The 20,033-nt window shown below is 37.6% G+C and overlaps 1 pseudogene; it reads left to right on the top strand.

Moving 5' to 3' along the window:
* Nucleotides 1–6,393: 6,393 nt before the first annotated feature.
* On the top strand, nt 6,394–19,109 carry LOC125837336 (bi-functional coumaroyl CoA and feruloyl CoA ortho-hydroxylase F6H2-2-1-like; annotated as a pseudogene).
* The last annotated feature ends 924 nt before the right edge of the window (nt 19,110–20,033 follow it).

The raw sequence follows: 20,033 nt of genomic DNA, 5'->3' as shown, positions 1-20,033 counted from the left end.
CGGTTAAGGCTTATTCCCACAATAAGAATATGAATTATGAACTATGGTTACTTAAGAAGCTTTATTTAGCATGGGTGGGATTATGTGGTCTTATTCATGCATTGCACAAGTATGCTTTGAGGGTAATTTTGGTATGTCCCTCTTATGTTATGATGATCTATGTAATGAATATGCTTATGACTATGTTGTTAAGTATTGTCAGTATGTTTTGATATGAGAACTACTTGTATGATGTATGCTTAACTTGGATCGTTCCTATAAGTTTCTTTCCTTAATATGATTGACTAAAGGTGAATGTTCCCTTGTCTATGAGAACTAAGCTAAGGATGAGATCAAAATATGATAAATATAAATGAGGGCTTAAAGGGACTTGCTTAGCATGGGTGGGATTATGGGGTCTTATCCATGCATTGCACAAGCTTGCCTTGAGGTGACTTATGAAGTGTTTCTCTTATGTTATGTTAAACTAGATACATTGATTATGCCTATGACTATGTTATTATTTCTTATGCTTATAACCTGTGTCTTATGATGATGTCTCTTACGCTTATGACTTATGTTATTGTCTCTTATGATTTTGGTATATGGCTTATGTTGACTAATGTCTCTATTATGCTTATGTTGATGATTTATGCTAGCCATTATATTTAGTACATTATTGTATTAACACATACTTTTTCCTACATTCTTATCAAATGTAGGGTCGGTGATATTGACTTCCATTCTCGTGGCTAGGTTCATAGTAGATCAAGAAGAGAAGTTTTGGTGAGTCCTCATAGCATCAAGGACTTGATCACCCTTTCCTTTTTATATCTTTATTTCATGTTAGAAATTTTTTATGGGCTGTGTCCCCAACTCTTTTCAAGTATTAAATGGTTTGATACAAGTGTAATATACTTTCGCTTCATTTTATGAAACCTTGATTGTATTGAAAAATGTTTTAAATTATTGTACTTTTCTATTATCTTATGTTGTGATATGCTAAGTGGCATACATATAGCCCTTTCGGGGTTCTATGTGCCATGTTACATCTAGGGGGTATCCCTGGGTCGTGACAAACTTGATAATCAGAGCACACAATTTAGAATGGTTCTAGGATGTCTCAAACCACATCTAGTAGAGTCTTGTTCATAAATGTGAAGCGCGCCATATTTATGAATAAGAGGCTATTGGATGTTTAGGAAGCTTCACTTTTTCATTCTCGAAGTCATGCCATAGAGTTTAACTCTATTAGGTATTTCTCCTAATCCGTGCCCGATGGTTTTCGGGATATGACCACTACAAGGGCTAATGTTAGAAGGAATGAGAAAGACAATGTGGATCAATAAGTTCCTCCTCAAGATCCAATTGACCATTTGGAAGAGAAAGTAACAAATGAAAAGTTTAGGTTTGGTTTTGAAATGTTGGCTCAGGCTGGGATAGAAACTTTGGAATTTTATGGGTCAAAAATAGAGGAAGATCCTCAAGAGTTTATAGATGAGGTCTCTAAAGTGTTGGACTTTGTGGGAGTGACTCCGGTAGAGAAGGCGTAGTTGGCTTCTTACCAATTGTATAGGTATGCTGCATCTTTGGTGGCTGACTCTAAGTTGAGGATGAGTAAGTTTATGTCGGGAGTGTTCGATTTAGTAGTGAAAGAATGTCGTACCGCTATGCTCATTGGTGACATGGATATTGCTCATCTTATGATCCTTGCACAATAAATTGAGGGGGAGAAACTAAAAGGGGGGAGCTAGAGAGAAAAAGAGGTCTAGAAATGATGATGGTGATTCCTCTCTTGAAGGGTTCGTTGGACATGTTCATTCTAGATTTCAACAAAAGGTTCTTCGGACAAGGTCCTTCTAGGATTTCCCCAAGATTTAACCAAGAGAGGGTGTGTAACCCTAAGTCTCAAAGAGGGAGTAATAGAAAATCTTTGTTGCCTAAGCCTACTTGTACTCGGTGTGGAAGGAAGCACTATGGTAGATGCCTAGCTGTCATGGAGGGTTGTTATGGTTGTGGTAGGAGTGGGCAGAAAATGAGAGATTTCCTGGTACTTATGGCTAGAGGAAGAGAGAGTAAGAAAGTTGCTCCTAGTGATTTGGGTATGGGTGCCCCAAATAAAATTAGGTTCTATGCTCTCCAAGCTAGAGCTAAGCAAGAGTGTCCTCCGAATGTTGCTCCCGGTATGTGTTTTATGCTTATTTAGATTCCGGTGTTTCTTGTCTTTTGTGACTTGATAGACTTGGCATGATAGACTTTGATGTTGTCTTTGGTTAAAATGTGTTGCATTATGGTTAAGTGTATTTGATGGTAGAACTCGACTTAGTCATAATGAGTTTTGGGGTATGTGGATAGATTTGATAAATAGGGTGTTTAAGTAATGCTTAGATGTGTTGAGTGAGTAGACTCCTTTAAAAAGGGTAGAAGTGTAATTCACCATGGTTTAGAATAATCTTGTGTGATGGATGTGAAAGCTTAGTGATGACTTGCTCCGACCCTAGAATTGAAAGAAATGATGCTTAGAAGAGTCCGTATAGGCTTACTCCCCAAGGGGGAAATTATGTGCTTAGATAGCAAGGTCGTTAGGTGTTCTAGATGTTCATGATTTGGGTTGGTTTGAAATTCTCACCTTGAGAGGTGTAGTGAGTTTGGGAAGTTTAGTCCCGGTTTTGTAGGCTCATAAGAGATCTTGAGTGGAGTTGGTAAGGTTGCTTGTGAACTAGAGTTGCTTAATGAGTGGCACCGGTGTACCGGGTTTTCCATGTCTCTTCGATATAGGTGGGTGTTGGAGATCCGACATTCATAGATCCCTTAGAAGAGTTGAGAGCTAATGAGAATCACCCTAATTTAGAAGTACCGATTGGGATCTTAGACCGACAAGTTAAGAAATAGAAGAACAAGGAAGTTGCTTCCATGAAAGAGTTAAAGAGTGACCTTTTTGTGAAGGTTTTAGTTGAGGGTTCTACTTGGGTGGCCTAGGGCCAATAAGATGTCATGTTATCCTCATTTCTTTCCTTCTACTCCTACTCTAGCTTGAAACAAATAGTTCCTCTTGAGTTTTCTTGTTTTGGGAGTCATGTGTGTTATATGTGTTTTTTTCCCATGATTTCCTTATATTATGCAGATTCTTGAGAAATTCATGTATAGTAAGAAAATGATTAATTTTACTTATGTTATGTGTATTGAGTAAGAGTTACCTATATGTTTCATGAGATGAATTGTTGAACATGTTTTAATTGTGCTTTCTGAGGGTAAAATTGCATAAAGGCTCCATAAGATTTTGTTGAGCATGCTTTTAGCTTGGAGAAGGTAATTCCTCGTGAGAACATGAGAAATGTTGAAATTTCATGCATAATGGGTTGTTAGATGTAGTTCCTACTTCCTTGTGATGCATTGATATGTTTGAGATGAAGTTGATGTTTCCTCGTTTTGTGCATTGTTATGATGTTGCATGCATGATGGGCTGCTAGTCTTGAGTCTTTACTTTCGTAAGGTGTCTAAATCGTCATTTGAGGACGAATATCCCTAAGGGGTAGATATTGTAACACCCCGTAGCTTAGTAGGTTAATTAGGGCTAAGTGAGAAGGCAACAAGTCAAGGGCAAAGGGCAAGAGCCAAGGGAAAGGGGCCAAGGGTCCCTCATCTTCCAAAGCACGACCTTGACCACGTGAGCCTTCACGGCTCATGGTGGCCACCATGCCCCGTGGTGCCACCCCTGGTGGTGAGGCAGTAGCCACCTTGAGGCTGCCCAACTTCATCTCCTCCACACGAGCCACTTCACGGATCGTGAAGGTCTTGATAGGCCGTTGGAGGGGTCGTGAGGTTGGCTTAGTTTTTTGGGGTTAAGGGGAAAGTTTCCTAGCTACTGGATCATGACCACAAGAGACACCACAACTCGTGGTAGGAACCACAGTTCGTGGAGCCTCACGTGAAGGGTTTTTACGAGACCTAGAGTTTAGGGTCAAATTCAAATGATCATATCTCTTAGCTCAAAATGAATTACGTGGGTCATGACCTATAAAATTTTAACATCATTCACCGTAGCTAAAGTGATCTAAAAAGCTACCACAATGGCTAACTGACGTGCCTAACGATAACTTTAGGGAAAAATCAGTCTTGCCGGAATGGCCAAAGGAGGCTACTCAGGCCGCCAAATTTGGGCCAAAAGCTACGCAAGGAAGAGGACAGTAAAACCCAACAAGAATCCCAACAAAATGCATCCCACAGTTCTTCGAATTTGCATTTGAATGAAGTGATGAATGGTGCAATTTCGCAAATAGAGCTGGACGGGTTACTCAAAAGTATTTCTCTAGATTACAATGGAGGAATTTGAGTAAATGTGGAAATCAATCCTGAATATACTAGAAATAATCCTACTCCATTTCAATTTTCAAAGAATTCCACTATACCAATTGGTGAATCTCACATCGCGACTTCTTCACGAATTGCCAGAACGGCGCCTTCAAAATTGAGATAGCTCTGAGAAATTTTGAGTAGATGAGACTTCTGGGGAATCTTCCCACACCTTGGCGAGCATATCACAACAATCTCAAGTAGTTTGGATACTGGAGTCGCCGGCGAAAAAATACAGGCCAAGGTCGCTGGAGCTCAGGCAAGGAAAGAACAATCCCAGGATGGAGCTTTTTCTAACTTCTTATTTGGGATGCGAGGAAATCAGTTTGTATCAACTCCAACGCCTATCCACCATGACCGAAGGCAGGAACCTGAAAATGAGCAAAGTAAGGACATCCTAATCATACATATCATACCTTGACCTCATCCATAGCAAACACTAATAGATAAGGAAACATTTATGTTCATTAACTTGTAATAAGGAAAGCCACTCATAGCAACAATCCATATCATACATGGATAAATTCATATAGCTTCATAGCATAAGAGAACCACACCTTAACCCCTTTCAAAGCCTACTTGTGCAATGCATGAATGAAATCCCATACCCCCACTCATACTAAGTAGAGCTCTTTAAGAAGTCATAAGTATAGGTCATGTTCATATTCTTGTATAATTTATATTCTTGTCATATAGGGAAATAGCCTTAATCGACATAGACCATGTGAGCTACATGGAATCTGGTGTGCTGCCCCACACTGAAAAGAGGTATCCTACTTGCCTAAGGTAGAACTAGTTTGTTAGCTTAGGTGGATCCACTAGCTAAAGACCTACGTGGACACATAGTTACATGATAGTGAGAATGCTTCTAGAAACCTGTACTAACTGAGGTAAAATGTTTCCATCTCATGAGATAACTATTTTTGGGAACCTGGACTAACTGGCGTAAAAGGAATCCATTTGGAAAGCCGGACTAACTGACGTAAAAGCTTTCATCTCATATTCATATCCACTCGGTGCTAAGCATAATTCCCTTTAAGTTCATGTGAAGTCTTAACTTAGGTTTGTGTTTATGGAAGAATTACCTAGCACTCAAACCAACATGGTATCATGATAGCTCATAGATTCAATAGGTGAGAATTGCCTTTCAACCTTAGATTCATTAATATGTGAGTAAACCTTTCACATTATGTTCATGAGAATAGCCTTTCAATAAACAAAACAAGATTATCAGTCATAGACATTTCATGCATAGTCATGTGTAAGGGTATAGGCAGAATGATCTTTCAGCAATACCACAATTAGACCATAGTCATAGAATCTTCACTCCCTAAGTGAATGATAAGCTCATGCACAATTCTCATAAACATGTACAATTCTAATAATTTTCCTTTCAAGGACCATGAATCACATTCAACCCAGACATCTAGAATTTCTACATTAGATATGGACAATATTATGATTCAATTAAGTCAATCAATATAAGCATAATCTATTCACATGCTTCTACAATCAATCAACCTATATTATAAGATTCACAATTTAGTAGTATGGGGAATTCATGGGTTCTTGGGGAGATTTCATCATAAATCAATAATAAATCATAAATTCAATCATAATCCTTCATAAATCAGCCATTGAAAATGTTTTAGAAAGGAACCCATGACTTAGAGTGAAACCCTAACTTTTTGGAGAAATTGTAAGCTTTGAAATCTAGTTTTGAAGGGACTTTATGGGTGAAGGCTACCCATAGATGAAAAGCTACCATACCTTAGGATGATTCTTCAAAGAATTTAAGGAAGAAGCATTGATTCGTTAAAACCCTAGCTCAAATTCTACTCTTCTTCTTCTTTGAGTTTTAGAGAGAGAAATATTGTGAGGAAGATGAACTTTTGATTTTGATTTGGGTGTTTGAGAAGAATGACTTAGTCTTGGTGTATTTAGACATAAAATAACTTATATAGTTGTATAAATATAATACAAAATGACCCCACTTTGATAGAACTTAAAAAGTGAAGTCCCAAAAATGCCCCTCATTTAAGTGGGCTGCTAGGGACCACGATGGGCTCCACGAGCTGTGGTCCTATCCGTGGTCTTGAGGCAGTAGCTAAGAACTTGGGGCATAAAGCTCACAAGCCCAAGGCATTACCACGAGGGGCTCCACAAGCCGTGGTCAAGACCACTGGCCTGGTCCCTCTCGTGGTCCTTGAGGTAGTGGCTATACCACTTGGGACCCTTAAGATCACATGCCTAAGGCAACTTCACGAAGGGATCCATGAGCCGTAGAGCTAACCACGAGCCGTGGTCCCTTTCGTGGCCTTGAGGCTGTGGCTGAGCCACTTTCCCTTCAAATTCTTTTTCCCTAAGTCAAGTTCAAGACCACTCCCACGAGCCGTCAAAGGTTTCACGAGCTGTGAAGTGGCTCGTGTGGAGGGTCGATTTTTGAGACACCTGAAGGGGGCTACTGCCTCCACCTCCACGAGTGGCACCATGACTCGAGGTGTGCACTACATGTCGTGAAGACCCTCATGGTCTTGGTGGGAAGTGTCTTGGTCTAGGTTGGCAGCCTTGGCTCCTTGCCTTGATCCTCACCCATTTTCCTTGGCTTTTAACCCTTGCTCTTGACGTTAACCCTCAAGTTTAGCTCTAGTTTAGCCCATTAGTTTTTGGAGTGTTACATTATCTCCCTCTTGGGAACATTCGTCCTCGAATGACGATCTAGACACCATACGGAAATTAAGACTTAAGACTAGCAACCCATCATGCATGCAATATCATAATAATGCACAATTCTAAGGAGGAAACATCAACTCCATTTCAAGACATAATCAATGCAACACAAGGAAGTTGGAGCTACATCCACAACCCATTATGCACAAACTCATCATTTCACATAATCATATGAGGAACTACCTTCTCCAACTAAAAGCAATCTCAACACAACATTATGGAGCCAATATGCCATTTCATCAAAAGCATATCAAAGCATGTTCATCAAATCATCTCATGAAGTCAAATATGCAATCATCATATTAAAATGCACAACAACATGAGGAACATATAATTTTTGAAAAATCATTTTATACTAAACATGAATTTTCTCAAGAACATGCATATCATAAGGAGTCCATGAAGAACACATACTACACATGACTCCCAAATTACCAAACTCAAGAGGAGCTACTTACCTGAACCTTAGATACGAGTAGAAGGAGAAAGATGAGGATAGATGGACTTCATATCGGCCTCGGCCTCCCAAGTAGCACCCTCAACTAAATGGTTCCTCCATAAAACCTTTACGGAAGCTATTTCCTTGTTTCTCAACCTTTTGACTTGCCGGTCTAAGATTTCCATCGGAACCTCTTCATATGAAAGACTCTCATCAACCCCCAACCCTTATAAGGGGATGATGGATATCAGATCACTAATACACTTCTTAAGCATAGAAACATAAAATACCGGGTGAACCAGAGCCAACTTATTTGGCAAGTCTAACTCATAGGCAACTTTCCCAACACGCTTCAATGAGTCGAACTTTCTCAATGGCCTCAAGAAATAGTTTGAGATCGATTAGAGAAATTTCACCTACTTTAAACCAACCAACCGGAGACCTACATCTCCTACCATACAAGGCTTCAAAAGGAGCCAAGGCGATACTTCAGTGGTAACTATTATTGTAGGCAAACTCTATCAATGGTAGATGGTCATCCCGATTACCTTTGAAGTGTATTGTAGATGCCCTCAACATATCCTCTAAGGTTTGGATGGTGCGCTCTGCTTGACCATCCATTTGATGGTGAAAAGCCGTGTTAAGCTTAACCTTAGTACCAAGCCCTTTACGGAGAGGATAGGATGTACACAGATCTTATGTCTACCTTTGTGGGGGTAATAATGTTGTATTTGAAGGACTATGAAAACACTCTTAGTGAAATTCTTGACTTTGACATTAAATTACCTTGCCATTAAATTTCGTACGCTCTTAACGAAATTCCTGACTTTGTCACTAGTTTATAGGAACCAAGTCTTAAAGTATCAAAAGTGGGCTAAACTGTAATGACCCGAGAGCACCCCCTAGCCGTTATCGGCGTATTCGACCTCTCGGAGGTCTTATACAAGCCCTTAGCATTCGTCATTGCATTTATCATAGAAAAATAGTGGAAGATTTAAAACTTTTTCATAATATAACACAAGACTTAAAAAGTCACCTCATTTAAACCTTTAATAAGAAATTGGAGTACTACGTCTCAAGGTAGCCATCTTAAAACATGACTACAACACTAGAGGGACACAACCCTTACAATACAAAATAAACTACTATCTAGTACATTGAACTTAAGGAAACTCTTTAACATAAAGGTCCTTGAATCTTTAAGGACACACCCGAACTTGGGAATAGTAAGCCAAGCTCATCACTTCTAGGAAAGGCCCTTTAGCCACCACCACTACCACTTGGTGTAAAAAGATGAAGAATAGTGTTAGTACAAGAATGCACTAAGTATGATAACCATGCAAAAACATGCTTTTAAAAGGACATTTAGTTGGAAACCATTCATTATGCCTTTTTAGAGAAACTTCAAGAACATTTAGTACAATAGGCACAATATAAACCACATACATAATCATACACATAGAAACCATTCATAATAGCACGTAGAGCCACTTATAACATTTTAGGCACATTCAATGCATACAATACATTACCTTTCCCTTTATCTTAACTCCTTTCCTCAAGCAACCGTTAGGGAATAGTTGGTGCAATGTATCACGTTAAGGTTACCAAGGGTGAACTTACATATGGCCTTCATCAATCCAACCATATATATTCATAGAGTCATAAGCACACCATAAGACATAGTCTTCACATAGGATCCATCACCTAAGACAACCCCTAAGTCACACTAGTGCAATATGCAAGTAGTATCCCATAATACTACTCACACCAAGTGTTCCTAAGAAGACACCATAGACTAGGCACATCATATTCAACAAGTCACAACATCTTCATTTAACATTAGACATAATACCAACATACTTCATGACATCATATAAGGACTCATTCCTTTACTACATCATTAGTCATAACCCATTTAGTTCATATCATATGTAAACCACCCTCACATCCCCTTCACAAGCTCACTTGTGCAATGTACACATGGAGTCCCACACCCCCACATATACTAAGCAAACCCATTAAGAAGTCATAAGTGTAATTAACATGCATAATCATACTTCATGTCTTGACATAAGTAAAGTCAACTTTAACATGCTTCCATATTAACATACATAGACCATAATCTTCATTACATAAAGAGCCTAATCATAACCTTTGTTAGAGTCCAGTTGTGCAATGCATAAGTAGGGTCCATGGTCCTACCTACACTAAGTAACTCTTCAATAAATCAAGACTAGAGTTCATATTCTTATCTTAGTTCATTTCTTAACTTTCGGGAGACATTGCCATAACCAACATAGACCATGTGAGCTACATGGAATCCGGTGTTCTACTCCCACACCGAAAAGAGAGGGTACTACTTGCCAATGTAGGACCTACATACATAATAGCTATCTAGTGGATCCACTAAGCTAAGACCTATGGGGCACGTAGTAATGAAACAAGACTATTGCTACTAGAAACCTTGACTTACTAGGTGTGGAGGTTTCCATCTCATGAGACAACATCTATGTTGGGAACCCCAACTTGCTAAATGTGAAGGTTCTCTTGTGGGAAGTCGAACTTGCTAAACGTGAAGCCCCCACTCTCATTTTTCATTTCACTCGGTGCTAAGCTCCAACTCCCTTTTTAAACATCTTTAAGCCTTTATTTAACATTACTTCATAAAATAGGCTTTAGGGACTTAACCCCTCATATCATATAGCTCAAAGGTTTCTAAGATGAGAATGACCTTTCACATAGTCATACCATATTCTTAACATAGTCTAGTTTATAGTAGAATTGAGGAAACCTTTCACGAGACTCACTTTCACTAGATTATCATAAACCTTATTCATTCTTTCATGTGTGTACATATGTGAGAAAGCCTTTCACATAAACACCTTTATACAACACATATTCATACCTTGTTAATCATACACTTTACATGCATAATAAGATGTAAGGGTGCATATAAGAGTTAACCTTTCAATAGACACCATAACACATCATATTCATAGCTATACATGTAGAGTGTGTGTGCATATTGGTCCTTATAGTGCAATAATACCAACAAAATTGATATTGAGTGCACTTCCCTTCAAGGGATCACAACACATCACAATGTCCCCAAATCATGAGCAATTCACATATAAAGCCTTTAGGGATTCTAGACCACACACCCACACTTCATCATAGGAGACAAGGACACATTCAACATTGAATAGGTACTCCTAACATGTATATGATCAAACATTCATATAGGGGTCATATAGGTAGGGGTCATTCCACAATAGTACTTAACAAAATCAATCATATAGACCACACCTTATCCCTAACATTATCATTCAAATTATACTCCTCATCATCAACACACTTTAAACATCATGCTAGCATTGAGGATTTCAACATAACCTTCATAGCATAATTTCATAAACATATGCATCATAATCATCAATTCACATCGCATCTATTGCCTTCATGGCCATGATCTTCAACATGCATAGATAGACAAGAAGTAAACACCGCCACCATAAGTGGACCAAACCACACAACATCAATTTTCATACTATAGACTAGAAGTTAGGTCAACTTACCAATTCTCCAAGCCATGATCACCATGGATCAATCCTTAACAATTCATAATCAATTGACATAGATAGCAATAGGAATCAACAATGTAATTTAATAACATATATATAATCTAAGTACAATTCTATAAACAAAGGGATCAACCTATAACTTTGCACATAAGGCCATAATTCTCAACTCATCAATATACCAACAATTGAACATGAATAAGTATAGATAATCATAGGAAACATCAATACAATCTAATCTAAACATCATTTTACCAATCGAGATCATATTCTCAAAGACCCACATCATAGGTCAATTTTCAAGAATTTGGGGATCATGGGTTCTTCTAGAATTCCTTTGAAAATTGTCTTAAAAACATTAATTCCACATTAATTCATCAATATCATAATTTAGAAAATTGTTTGACAAGGGACCCATGTTTAGATTGAAAATTGGGAATTTTGGTCTTTGAATCACTTTTGAAAATCTTTGATAGAACTCCTTGAATGAGAGGTTATTCAAGAATCAACAATTACCATACCTTAATTATTGAAGACTCGTTAAATTGAAAAAGAAATCAGTTGAAAATCCATCTTCTAGCTTGAGCTTTATCAAGGTCTTCAATGGAGTTTTTGAGAGAATCCATTTTGAGAGGGAAGGGTCAATTTGAAGAAGAATGGGGTCTAATTCTAGATTTTGGGGTATTAACCATCTTAAAATATCCTAAAATAGGTAGAATAACCGTTTATAATAATTCCCCAAAGTACCCAAAGTACTCCTCACTTACGTGGACATTTTAAACAAGTCAAACTTGAGTTTTATTTTTGCAGATTTCGTCGAAAAACTAGTTCGCGACGCGGAGGTGTTCCCACAAGTTTCTGTAAATTAAATTTCGAGAAAGTAGAGTCCGCGACATGTCCACGACGCGAACCAAACTTTTGGCCCTTGGTACAGCTAGTCCGCGACGTGGACATGCTCCCTCCATGAGCAACTTGAAGCTGCCTTGGCAGCTTGTTTGGCCAAGGGTTGGGGTCCTCCTCGGGGACCCTTAGGGTGGTACCGGGGAGTCGTACCCGAACGTTTTGACCCTAAAAATACTTATTAAGACACTAGGGTCACCTCCACTGATTTTAGACTCCAAACAACACATAAAAACATGAACAACATACTGGAACACTGGTACGTAAAAGACTAGTTTCCGAATGTCTTGGTCGTCCCTTGACGTTTGACTTCCAAACTCTTTAAAACTTACTAAAAAGGATGTTCTTCGTTATTTTAACAAGTTAATAATGCATAAAACCCATGTGATGCTCTACTTTATCCTACTTTATTTTGAGGGTCGTTACGATCTCCCACTTAGGAACATTAGTCCTCGAATGACACTTAAAACACTTTCGAGGACTCAATGACCCAACTAGCAACTCACAATACACAACATACAACATCAACATAAGAGCACACATTAAGGAGGAACATCAACTCCACATAAAAGGCTCAAAACAACTTTTTGCAATTCAAGAAAGTAGCAACACATCTACCAACTCCTAATGCATCAACTTTATTATTTCCCATTTCATTGGAGGAACTTCCTTCTCCAAATCATCATTCTCATTTCAAACACCAAAGATACACAACATGCAACTATCTCATTAAAGCACATTATGCAACTTTATCATAATAAATTATTTCAGCATGCTCTTCAAATAAACTCATGCAACACAAGCAAGTAGAAACTTTATTCACCGACTCATAATGCATCAACCACATAGGCCTTTCTCATGTTCATAGGAGGAACTACCTTCTCCTAATCATGACATGATATTTACCCATTTTATATCATCATAGGGTCCAATATGCAATGACTTTCAAATGCACACATAGACATGATCAACATTTCCACTCATGAGGCAATTAAGCAATTCATACTAGTTGCACCCTAACATGAGGATTATATATCATCTACTAGTCTTATCATTTAATCATCATAATATCAAGATCATGCATGGCATTACCATGTTTAGTTATGTTCAAGGAGGGACTACCTCCTCCTAGTCACAACATACACACATGGCATCACAAACTCATAAGCAAGCATTACACAAAGGTCAATTCATTTAAGGAGAAATTCTCAACTCCTAACCTAAGCATGCTCATACTCTCTTCCTCATGAAGTCAAGAGTGCATTCACTATATAAAGATGCATATTGACATGAGAAACATGAATTTTATTACTGAAATTCCATTTTTATGTAATAAGAATCCTTCAAAACATGCATAACATAGTGTCTTCTAGGACATGCATAACATACGGAGATCATGCAACTCATAGTCATATGCAAGACTCCAAAACATGAACAAGCTACTGGGAACTCTTTGGTCTCAAGCTTGAATAAGAATAGAAGGAAAATATAAGGATATCAACAAGATTACTACTCACTCATCATCCCCACTTAGGGTAAACCCATCTAAGAGCACATTAAAGTAACTAAGAGAACTATCACTTACCAATTAAGCACAATGTCCCCCTGCTTGGGATCAAGTTATGCAACCTCCTTTAATCATTACCTTTGGTGTAACTTTCCGCTCAACCATGCCTAGGTATTATATAAACACCCTCTTTGAATGACCATACTTAAGATCAACCTTACAAGACAACTATCCTCTTTAGAGTTGGTCAACATCTATTCTCTTATCCTTCCTATGAACTAAGGGGTACATGCAACTCTCTAAGTTAACCTTAGAGCAAAATACTATCCCAACTCATGGAACAAAGCCCTTTTTTCTACTCTTAGGGCAAGCCTACACAATAACTTTGATTCACACAAGGACAACCATGAAGCATCACTCATAAGAGAAAAGCAACTTTCAACTCACACTAGTTACCACATTCCTTCAAAACTCCTCAAATCTACACCATGACTTTCTACTATCATTACCCATCACCATAAAGCTACTCATCATCCTAAAAAGGATTTCATTCTTACCATAACGACTCTTATCATATGAGAACTATACCACCATACAGCATTTTCAATGTAATGCTCCCAACCTTATAGGTCACACATAGCCATGATTGGCATCACAATACGATTTCCAAATCTACCTTCATATATACTCATATAGTCACCACATAATAATAAGCATTAAAACTCACCTTTTCTTCCCTTGATCCTTGCAACATTACCCCTTCCAAGTAATCACATCTAGAAGACCACCAGACAAGGGAAAATAAGAGAGAGAGAGAGAGAGATCATATGGTGTTAAGCTCTACGACACGACACAAGAGTAATGAAGAAAGTGAAACTTCTATCGTCCTATAGCCTCTCGCTCATAGATGTGTCGCGACTCACACCGATGAACAAGACTCTACTAGACGTGGCTCATGAGACGTTGAATCCTAAGACCATTTACATAACATTATGCTCAGATACCAAGTTTGTAACGACCCGAGAGCACCCCCTAGTCGTTATCGGTGTATTCGACCTCTCGGAGATCTTATACAAGCCCTTAGAATTCGTCATAGCATTTATCATAGAAAATTAGCAGAAAATTTAAAACATTTTCATAATATAACACAAGACTTAAAAAGTCACCTCATTTAAAACTTTAATAAAAATCGGAGTACTACGTCTCAAGGTAGCTATGTTAAAACACGACTACAACACAAGAGGGACACAACCTTTACAATACAAAATAAACTACTATCTAGTACATTGAACTTAAGGAAACTCTTTAACATAAAGGTCCTTGAATCTTTAAGGACACACCCGGACTTGGGAATAGTAAGACAAGCTCATCACTTCTAGGAAAGGCCCTTTAGCCGCCACCACCTACTTGGTGTAAAAAGATGAAGAAGAATGGTGTTAGTACAAGAATGCACTAAGTATGATAACCATGCAAAAACATACTTTTAAAAGGACATTTAGTTGGAAACCACGCATCATGCCTTTTTAGAGAAACTTCAAGAACATTTAGTACAATAGGCACAATATAAACCACATACATAATCATACACACAAAAACCATCATAATAGCACATAGAGCCACTTATAACATTTTAGGCACATTCAATGCATACAATACATTACCTTCCCCTTTATCTTAACTCCTTCCCTCAAGCAACCCTTAGGGAATAGTTGGTGCAATGTATCACCTTAAGGTTACCAAGGGTGAACTTACATATAGCCTTCATCAATCCAACCAAATATATTCATAGAGTCATAAGCACACCATAAGACATAGTATTCACATAGGAACCATCACCTAAGACAACTCCTAAGTCACACTAGTGCAATGTGCAAGTAGCATCCCATAATACTACTCACACCAAGTGTTCCTAAGAAGCCACCATAGACTAGGCACATCATATTCAACAAGTCACAACATCTTCATTTAACATTAGACATAATACCAACATACTTCATAACATCATCTAAGGACTCATTCCTTTACTACATCATTAGTCATAACCCATTTAGTTCATATCCTAGGTAAACCACCCTCACAATCCTTTCACATGATCACTTGTGCAATGTACACATGGAGTCCCATACCCCACATATACTAAGCAAGCCCATTAAGAAGTCATAAGTGTAATTAACATGCATAATCATACTTCATGTCTTGACATAAGTAAAGTCAACCTTAACATGCTTCCATATTAACATACATAGACCATAGTCTTCATTACATAAAGAGCATAATCATAACCTCTCTTAGAGTCCGCTTGTGCAATGCATAAGTAGGGTCCATAGTCCTACCTACACTAAGTAACTCTTCAATAAATCATGACTAGAGTTCATATTCTTATCTTAGTTCATTTCTTAACTTTCGGGAGACATTGCCATAACCGACATAGACCATGTGAGCTACATGGAATCCGGTGTTCTACTCCCACACCGAAAAGAGAGGGTACTACTTGCCAAGGTAGGACCTACATACATAATAGCTATCTAGTGGATCCACTAAGCTAAGACCTATGGGGGCACGCAGTTATGGAACGATGATATTTCTACTAGAAACCTTGACTTACTAGGCGTGGAGGTTTCCATCTCATTAGACAACATCTATGTTGGGAACCCTGACTTGCTAAACGTAAAGGTTCTCTTGTGGGAAGTCGAACTTGCTAAACGTGAAGCCCCACTCTCATTTTTCATTTCACTCGGTGCTAAGCTCCAACTCCCTTTTTAAACATCTTTAAGCCTTTATTTAACATTAGTTCATAAAATAGGCTTTAGGGACTTAACCCCTCATATCATATAGCTCAAAGGTTTCTAAAATGAGAATGACCTTTCATCATAAAACCTACATTATGTGAGAATGACCTTTCACACACTCATACCATATTCATACCATAGTCTAGTTTAGACTACAATTGAGGAAATTTTTCAAGAGACTCACTTTCACTAGATTATCATAAACCTTATTTATTCATTCATGTGTGTGTACATATGTGAGAAAGCCTTTCTCATAAACACCTTTATATAACACATATTCATACCTTGCTAATCATACACTTTGCATGCATAATAAGATGTAAGGGTGCATATAAGAGTTAACTTTTCAATAGACACCATAACACATCATATTCATACCTATACTTGTAGAGTGTGTGTGTGCATATTGGTCCTCATAGTGCCATAATAGCAACAACATTGATATTGAGTGCACTTCCCTTCAAGGGATCACAACACATTCACAATGTCCCCAAATCATGAGCAATTCACATATAAAGCCTTTAGGGATTCTAGAACACACATCCACACTTCATCATATAAGACAAGGACACATTCAACATTGAATAGGTACTCCTAACATGTATATGATCAAACATTCATATAGGGGTCATATAGGTAGGGGTCATTCCACAATAGTACTTAACATAATCAATCATGTAAACCACACCTTATCCATAACATTATCATTCATATTATACTCCTCATCATCAACACACTTTAAACATCATGCTAGCATTGAGGATTTCATACATAACCTTCAGAGCACAACTTCATAAACATATGCATCATAATCGTCAATTCACTTCACATCTATTGCCTTCAAGGCCATGATCATCAACATGCATAGATAGACATGAAGTAAACACCACCACCATAAGTGGACCAAACCACACAACATCAATTTTCATACTATAGACTAGAAGTTAGGTCAACTTACCAATTCTCCAAGTCATGATCACCATGGATCAATCCTCAACAATTCATAACGAATTGACATAGATAGCAATAGGAATCAACAATGTAATTCAATAACATATACATAATCTAAGTACAATTCTATAAACAAAGGGATCAACCCATAACTTTGCACATAAGGCCATAATTCTCAACTCATCAATATACCAACAATTGAACATGAATAAGTATAGATAATCATAGGAAACATCAATACAATCTAATCTAAACATAATTTCACCAATAGAGATAATATTCACAAAGACCCACATCATAGGCCAATATTTAAGAATTTGGGAATCATGGGTTCTTCAAGAATTCCTTTGAAAATTATCTTAAAAACATTAATTCCACATTAATTCATCAATAGAATGATTTAAAATTCGTTTGACAAGGGACCCATGTTTAGATTGAAAATTGGGAATTTTGGTCTTTGAATCACTTTTGAAAATCTTTGATGGAACTCCTTGAATGAGAGGTTGTTCAAGAATCAAAAGTTACCATACCTTAATTATTGAAGACCCATGAAATTGAAAAAGAAATCAGTTGAAAAGCCATCTTCTAGCTTGAGCTTCATCAAGGTCTTCAATGGAGTTTTTGAGAGAATCTATTTTGAGAGGGAAGGGTCAATTTGAAGAAGAATGGGGTCTAATTCTAGGTTTTGGGGGTTTTAACCAACTTAAAATACCCTAAAATAGGTAGAATAACCGTTTATAATAATTCCCCAAAGTACCCAAAGTACCCCTCACTTAGTTGGACCTTTTAAACAAGTCAAACTTGAGTTTTATTTTCGCAGATTTCGTCGGGAAACAAGTTCGCGACGTGGAGGTGTTCCCACAAGTTTCTGGAAATTAAATTTCGTGACAGTAGAGCGGAACATGTCCGCGACGTGGGCCAAACTTTTGGCCCTTGGTGGAGTTAGTCCGCGACGCGGACATTCTCCCTCCATGAGAAACTTCAAGCTGCCTTGGCAGCTTGTTTGGCCAAGGGTTGGGGTCCTTCTCGGGGACCCTTAGGGTGGTCCCGAGGAATCGTGCCCGAACGTTTTGACCCTAAAAATATTTATTAAGACACTAGGGTCACCTCCACTGATTTTAGACTCCAAACAACACATAAAAACATGAACAACATACTAGAATACACCAACACGTAAAAGACTAGTTTCCGAACATCTTGGTCGTCCCTTGACGTTTGACTTCCAAACTGTTTAAAACTGACTAAAAAGGCTATTATTCATTATTTTAACAAGTTATTAATGCATAAAACCCATGTGAGGCTCTACTTTATCCTACTTCATTTTGAGGGTCGTTACATAAACCACTTGCTAAAAAGTTGTTAGAGGTGCTATTGAAGGGTCTCAATATCAATGAAATTGATGAATCTTTAGAACCTCTCTTGATGGGAACTATGAATTTCAACATAAACTACTATCCACCATGCCCAAATCCAAGTATAACCATAGGGGATCGCCAACACTGCGACGTGTCGTGCATCACTTTGCTTTTCCAAGACGACACTGGAGGCCTATATGTCCGAGGGAGTAAAGGCGTTAATTGGATCCACGTAAATTCAATCAAAGGCGCCTTAACGGTTAAAATAGGTGATTTTTTGCAAATCATGGGCAATGATCGATACAAGAGTATCGAGCATTGTGTAGTAGTTGATTTGAGCAGGGCTCGAATATCCATACCGCTATTTATGAATGCTCGCCTTGATAGTGTCATTGTCCCATTTTCACATATGCTAAAAGATGGAGAAAAACAGTGTACAAACATAACTTGCATTCTAATTATTAGGATTATTTTTACCGTAAGTGGCCTTCTGGTAATGCATCCTTAGATTTTGCTAAAATTTGATATTTTAATCTACTAATTTCTTGTTTAGATGTTATTGTATTGTCAAATTTGTTATCATGTAACGACAAAAAGTCTTTCTTTACATAACCAGGGAGTTGGTACGATTGTGTCGTTATCTTGTTTTGTTCTAATAATTTAATAATCTTATTTTACACTTTATCCTACTTTTTGTTTATAAGAACTTCACCCCATTTATTTTTCTTTGTAATATTGTAAGTTTATTCTTCTAATCGTTGGTGTGTAACGCTGTGATAATTTTATACTTGAACTCTAAAATTTGAAAAATAGGCTTTCCTTAAAGAGGATACCGAATATAGAATAAGAAAAAAGATGGACTCATGATGGTTTGTAATTATCTTCACCATCAATTAAAGATCTCGAGTTTAGAAATGTATTTGCATTCAATTTTGAATAGGATACTGAATACAAAATATAAGGGGAAAAAATACTTACCTAAATGACGCTTATCATATTCTAAGATCGTGACCGATAGTAACTATCTCCATCATTAACAATAGATTTTGAGTTTAGAATAAATTTACTTTCACTCCTAGGACTAGTATCAAATATAGGGTGACAAAACCCCCCAATCATCAAAGATTGTCAAAGGTAGTCTCTCAATGACGAATATTGGTATCAAATATCGAGTTTTGATTATCAAATACTACGTAAATTCTATAAAACAATCACCCTAACAACAAAAACTCATTCATGACAATATGATTCGTCAAATCCATCCAAGTTTTTCCAAATCATTGCCCCATTTATTTACTATCTCAACTCATTAGAAAACTGTGTTGATATGTTGTAGATAGTGTATAGTTTCACATTTTTTTGAATTTTGAGTATTTGGCATAGTTGAAATTTAATAATATCACATTTGACACTATCTAACACGTTTGGAGAGAGGTAAATTAATGTGTC

Source organism: Solanum verrucosum, unplaced genomic scaffold, assembly GCF_900185275.1.
Source record: "Solanum verrucosum unplaced genomic scaffold, falcon-dt-bn FXZP01000130.1, whole genome shotgun sequence".
Classification (NCBI taxonomy): Eukaryota; Viridiplantae; Streptophyta; class Magnoliopsida; order Solanales; family Solanaceae; genus Solanum; species Solanum verrucosum.
The sequence above is the reverse complement of the archived record's forward strand: the minus strand, read 5'-3'. Positions and strand labels throughout refer to the sequence as shown.